The 6,455-nt window shown below is 32.8% G+C and overlaps 1 long non-coding RNA gene across 1 annotated transcript; it reads left to right on the top strand.

The window, feature by feature from the left end:
* The first annotated feature begins 586 nt into the window (after positions 1-586).
* On the top strand, positions 587-6,227 carry LOC126977215 (uncharacterized). Its single transcript, XR_007732167.1, has 6 exons — positions 587-684; positions 767-938; positions 2,781-2,835; positions 3,014-3,226; positions 3,374-3,529; positions 6,087-6,227. It is a non-coding gene; the product is annotated as an uncharacterized LOC126977215 (long non-coding RNA).
* The last annotated feature ends 228 nt before the right edge of the window (positions 6,228-6,455 follow it).

Genomic DNA, 6,455 nt, shown 5'->3' with positions numbered 1-6,455 from the left:
AATATTATATAAGAATGATATATTGTAATATTATTATTATAATTAGTAGGTATGCAAATAATAAGTCCGTGAGATCGATTATAGTAAATTTGTGAAAATATTTACAATTTTAAACAAAGATAGCGGCTGCAATATTTATAATAAATTATTTTTATGAGTGTGGTTTGGTTTTCGAGGATATTTTTTTTATTTATTTATTTTGGACATACATTAGCTATCATACGTACACTATACATAAAAATCTTACGCGTTTTATTTTTTTACGCTCCGCTCCCCACAAGGAACTTCATTCCAAAAATGCAGGTGAATTGAAAACCTCCTCCTTTTTTAAGGTCGGTTAGAAAAATAACCTGTCATCCCTATTGCTTCAATGGAGTGTAGGCACGTGTAAGAAAGTGTTTACAAAAAACAAGGCTTGGTTTCCATACTGGTACATATGAAGTCAACTGTGCCAAAATGTTTAATTAATTCTAAAAGTAATTAGTGGAAGGGAAATTACTTTGTTAAATTATGCAAGACTACACCTTTAATTAAATATATGGTATAAATAGATCTGAGGGCATATTTTATTTGTCATACTTTACATTGTTAACTTGAAGAGCATTCAGCGTCTGATTTTTCAAACAATGAGGGGGAGACAATTATTATTACTTGTGTTACTATGCCCAGTTGTTTTCGTTTAAGGTTACTAAAATTTTCTTCCCCAATTTAAGCTAATCTTGAGTTCTTTGTATGTACCAAAATGTACCAATTTTATTTATTTCAGATGTGTTCAGCCACTCAGGCGATGATACCACAGCTAATAAAATCGTGGGTGGGGAATACATCGGAATTGAAGAAGTTCCTTTTCAAGCTTTTGTGTTAACAGATAAGAATACTTGTGGAGGGGTCATATATAATGAAGAATATATTGTGACTGCCGCACATTGTCTTCAAGAGTATGTGTTTTTATTTTAACTATCAATTTTAGTTCTCAATTTAGTCATGACTGTCGTCGAGTTAGTCTCACCTAGGATTGCACAAAATGTGATCGAGAACTTTTTATCTCTGTTATACGATAGGCCCTCCGGCCAGACTAATATGGTCGGGGATGGGGAAACTATAATTAAGTGATATAAAATAATTTTTGCAAGAATCATCAAAAAGCCACTGAAAAATCCGTGAGCCTCGTATCCGACATGAAATATAATCGATATAAAAAATAACCGACAGACCCAATATTAGTTTGATTTTGCCCATCGGTATTATGTTATTTTAGTTTTTGAAGTGAAGACTTCTTTAGCGACGTTGAGCACTTTTCTTTAAATGTAAAATGTTAAACTCGCGTCAGCACACGTGGCATGATCAAAAATCCGTAAGATCGTCGTTGAAATTATGGATGAAAGATTAATACCTCTTAGTAATTATAGTTCGGCTATTTCAACTTAATGATCATACGGTCATTAGACCAGTGGTAGAATCATTGTGATTGAGAAGCCGAAACACCGCAAGGTCGAGGGATCGAATCTCAGCCGTGAAATATTTTTACAGTTTATTATGAATCAAAGTAGATTGTTCTGATGGATAACATTTTTCAAATCAAATCAAATCAAAATCACTTTATTCATGTAGGTCACGGAAATAACACTTATGAATGTCAAATAATATTTTTCTTATTGAATCTACCGCTACTTCGTAAAGAGTTGAGCTAATGAGAAAAAGTAGCAAGAAACTCATTGCCACTCTTTTATATCAATATTTATATTTCCATTGATATACCAATCATTTCAATTACAATGTAATATGTAAAGTGATGCAACAAACATACTCAAACGTTAAATAGTCAATGCCTTACACGAGAAAGTTTAAAAAGTAAAATTATTGTAATAGTTCTGATGTGTTAACTTTTTATGTAATTTAAATTGTAATTTTAGTGTACGATAGCGCAATAAATGAATTTAACCACATAAATGCTAGTTCATGTTTGCACTTCTGCCAGCACTCCCGTATTTTTGCTGTATCGATAAAGTGCTTTCAAACTGTTTTCTTTAAGAAGAAGTCCTCTGCTTTTCTATTTTTTGTATTTTTTTAATAACTTGTCCTTTATTAGTTTTTTAAGCATACGTATCAGCTATTCTTAGTAAATATCTTAGGTTAAGCAGATAAAGTAAGATGAAATAACCCAAAGATCGTCGTTCCGCGTAGTTCTAATGCGTTTTTTCCAAACTATTAAACTTAACATTTTTCAAGACTCAATTCAGCGAATTCACCTCTGTATAAACTCTGCTACGTGCCCCCTGCATATCTCATATTGATATGTCAATACTACGAAATGAAAAATGTCTAATGCGTACATAATATCTTCTTCGCTATGACAGCTACGCTCGTGACAGAGCGATCTTGATTGTGAAGAAGGTTCTATGTACTAGCTGCCTCCTCTCGATGTGGTCCAAAGATGGCGAGTATACAAGAGTGTACTATGGAAGATAAACGCTGTTTGATTTTAGTTCCTAGCGTATCAAAACTTTGGCACGAAATTCGGGCCATGAAGTATCCTTCTCCAGCACCACATTTTCATGTATATCTTCACATTTTCTCTTCAACCTCTTGCAATGTCCACGTTTCAGCAATATAAAAAATTTGGGTGAGATAAGCGCTAGGATTGGCCTGATCTTTGTGGCTTTTATAATATTTCTGTTCTATTTTGCCCATTTTGTAGACTGCAGTTCATGTTTTAGCCAAAAATATATGTAGTATAGTATTTACCTTTAATGAAATTCATTGTTTCTCTTATGTTTTAGTATCAAAAGAGTTCAAATAAGAGTGGGATTTAACAGTTGGTATGATTCGGAAGAAGTAAGTAAAAATATCAAAAATACTTTTCAAAGCTCAACAAAACTAAGCTCTTCCTTTACATTGACAAACATAAAAAAGAAGGTTAAAATAATAATTCATTAGGAACATTATATTGTTTTTGCTTTCAGTCTCATGCGAGGGAGTATTCAATAGATTGATATATTATATATTATTACAGAAATATCCATACATGAATGGAACCTATACCGTGCATGAAAAATATAACAATCCTGGAAAGAATACTTATTTTGATTATGACATAGCACTCATTAAATTATTAAAAAAGTTGAAGCTTGATGGTGTTAAAATAGCCAAAGCCACCTTCGTCGAACGGGGAAAGGAGCTTGCTGATGGTACAAACTGCACAGAGTCTGGATGGGGCTCTACAACTGTAAGAAATACTTATTATTCGTTATATATTTTTATCACTTAGGCTCGTTAAGTGTCCTGACTCCTAACATAGCTCTGGTACTAACACAAATATATTAAGATTTAGGTTCTCAATAAGTATTTTTTCATGAGCGCATATGGTTTTCAGGAAGGCGGGGCACCCTCTGCGTATTTAAAGTCAGCCTTTCTTGAGAAAGTAAATTATAAGGAATGTTCCAAAGACTACGAAAAATATCTAACACCGAGAATGGTCTGTGCTGCTCCTCCTTCAGATCGTTGGGCTGAATTTTCTAATGTGTGTCGGGTAAACATATATTTATATTTATTAAAACGTTTTTTTACAGGACATTCGCTAATTTTCTAAAAATAAAGTTTTCGGGATGCTAATGGGATCTATCACAGACAGAACTGTTATTGCGAAAAGTTCACATATTGTTTTGGTAGAGTCGAGTAACGTTTTGCTGGAATATAAACATAAATCAAGAAAAGCGCGTACACCTTCCTTAAAGGCCGGCAACGCTCTTGTGATTCCTCTGGTGTTGCAATTGAGTGTGGGCGGCGGTGATCACTTAACACCAGGTGACCCGTACGCTTGTTTGTCCTCCTATTCCATAAAAAAAAATCACCATTCTATGACCCATGAGCTTATCAACATATGGCATGTAGACTTAGAGGCTTTTTCACAATGTCCAAGAAAAGTATTGTCATAGACTAGATAAATTCATTACGAATAACACATGTTGTATATCACACAACTTCACTATGTTTATATACAGCCATGTCAGACGTAGAGGTTGTGCGTGCTTCATGATTTTTACTAAGATATTTTAAAAAAGAAGAAAATAATAAAACTATGTTGGATATCCAATATGTACCAAAAAAAGAAACCAAAATGGTGGTACGTACACGTACGTACATATCCTATCTATCCTTAGTTTAACTTACTAGAGGTAGACAAATCTATCCTTTTACGATAACATACTTTTCTATAACCTTTCGTCTAACGTCTTACCTATATGGAACAAAACTATGGATAGATAAGATCTTATCATTAAAAGGTGACAGTAATATATCCGTAACTAGAGAAATGTTATTGAAGACGGCCATTAGAGGCTATTTCACAACGTAGAAGTAAGGTAGCAATTGTCATAGGCTAGATAAATTCATTACTAAATAAATGTTCCAAATAACACACATTGTGTATCACACAACTTCACTACTATATACAGTCATGTCAGACGTAGAGGTTGTGTGTGCTTCATGAATTTTACTACGGTATTGTTATTTGAAAAAGAAGAAAATAACAAACCTATATTGGATATCTAATTTGCACCAAAAAAGAAACGAAAATGGTGGTACGAATTAAATGAATATTCCAAGAAACAAAAAAAAAGTTGAGTTCCCGGGATCCCATAAAATTGTTTTCTTTTTGTAATTGTTAATAAATAAAAGTGTGTTTTCGTTGTCCCACTGCATTATACTCATTGAAAATCGTGAGTGTAAAACCAAATGAATGTGCAATGACTGACTTGTAATGTAACACTCAAAGGGATTCGCTAAAAAACTGACAGTCGATTGAAGCACGCGATGCTCGTCGCGAATTATACCTTACAAGGTAACGTTACAAGTCAGTCTTTGGTTTCTGTTACAAAATCTCGATATATTACACCAAAATATTACAAGTCAATCTCATCCTTTATACGAAATAATGTTACGCATTCTTAAGGGTTTTTAATGCAATATTTTTTTTCATATTTTACAGTTTTCTATTTGTAAAATATCTCTAAATGACACTTCTATTTTTTTCACAATAAAATCAATTATGGCATAATTGTCTTGCATTTTCGTGTAACGAAATTTAAGAATGTCAACTATGTAGTTGTCATGAGCCTTTCATAATATTGTCCGTAAGTCATAACATAAACAAACCATGTACCAACATTATAGTAGAGGAGGCGGGGATTTTGTGATTTATTTGACCACGTCAGAATAACATAAGTGTGGCAAACTATCATCTTGTGAAGTACTCCCACCATAGTTAAGTACTTTAAGATAAGTTAATTATATTATGCAGAAAAATGTGCATTTCAATAATTTGACAATTTGAGCGTGATATAAGGAGATGGGAAAGTTTCAAACCAAATCTTTCAAACCGTCAGATTGAGGGAATCCCTACATATAAATGTCAAATTATGGGTCAGGATGACAAGGTCATTAAGATAAACCACTTGCATAATTTTGGCCATATCGTAATCGTCAGTCTTTTAAATAGAAAATTAAGATAAATATTTTTCTGTTATCAGAAACACGTGGGGTCTAATACGTGTGTATATAGATCAAATATTTTTTTTTTCTTTTTAACATCTACACAAATCCTTCTCAGTGCAATATGTAATCACGACGCTCAAGTTAAGCCCTATTTAGCCTCTAGGGCTCCCCTACTATTATGTAAATTGACATTATTTTGTCAAATGCTAGTCACTCTGTCAGGTTATCTAGAACCCGGCAAATAACTATGATAATTCTAGATCCATCCTATAACTTAAACGGCGCTTATCTGCTAGATAACACTTTTGATACATTGTGAGACGCAAATGATATCTTTATTCGATAGATGAGTTGCAAGTAGCCTATTCGTAATTTTTCTTGTACATTGTGAAACAGGGCATATAATACAATAAAATAAGAGCAATTTATTGTTATAACAGCTAAATTAAATGTCACTGTCAAATATACTTAGTACTGCTGAATCTTATACGATAATCTTATCTGGAGATTTAGGACTTTTGAAAATTACACGGTGACTGTAATTACATTAGATTTTCTGTTAGGTATTTAAATATATTTTTATTTCTACACAGGGTGATTCCGGCGGTCCCCTCTTTGACACGGCAACCAAGAAAGTCGCTGGATTGACGTCTTTTCTACAAGATTGTGAAGAATATATGCCTGCGGTTTTTACCAACTTAGCTGATGATGGTTTGAGGGATTGGCTTAAAAATTACACACAAAGCGAAAATTAAATCAAGAAAAATTTAATAAAATATTTCCATTGATTATTTTTCATTTAATATGTATATTCATAAATGTGTGTATGACAAAATAATTTAAATTTAGAGCTTCGTTTCAGTTAAATCCTTCTTTAATTAAGAACGCTTATTTACAGGGAAGATTATTTCAAATCTGTATTGCATATCGGTAAATTCATTGTTAGATACTATTGACTAAAC

Source organism: Leptidea sinapis, chromosome 44 (genome assembly GCF_905404315.1).
Source record: "Leptidea sinapis chromosome 44, ilLepSina1.1, whole genome shotgun sequence".
NCBI classification, from domain to species: domain Eukaryota; kingdom Metazoa; phylum Arthropoda; class Insecta; order Lepidoptera; family Pieridae; genus Leptidea; species Leptidea sinapis.
This window is presented reverse-complemented; position numbering and strand designations above follow the sequence as displayed.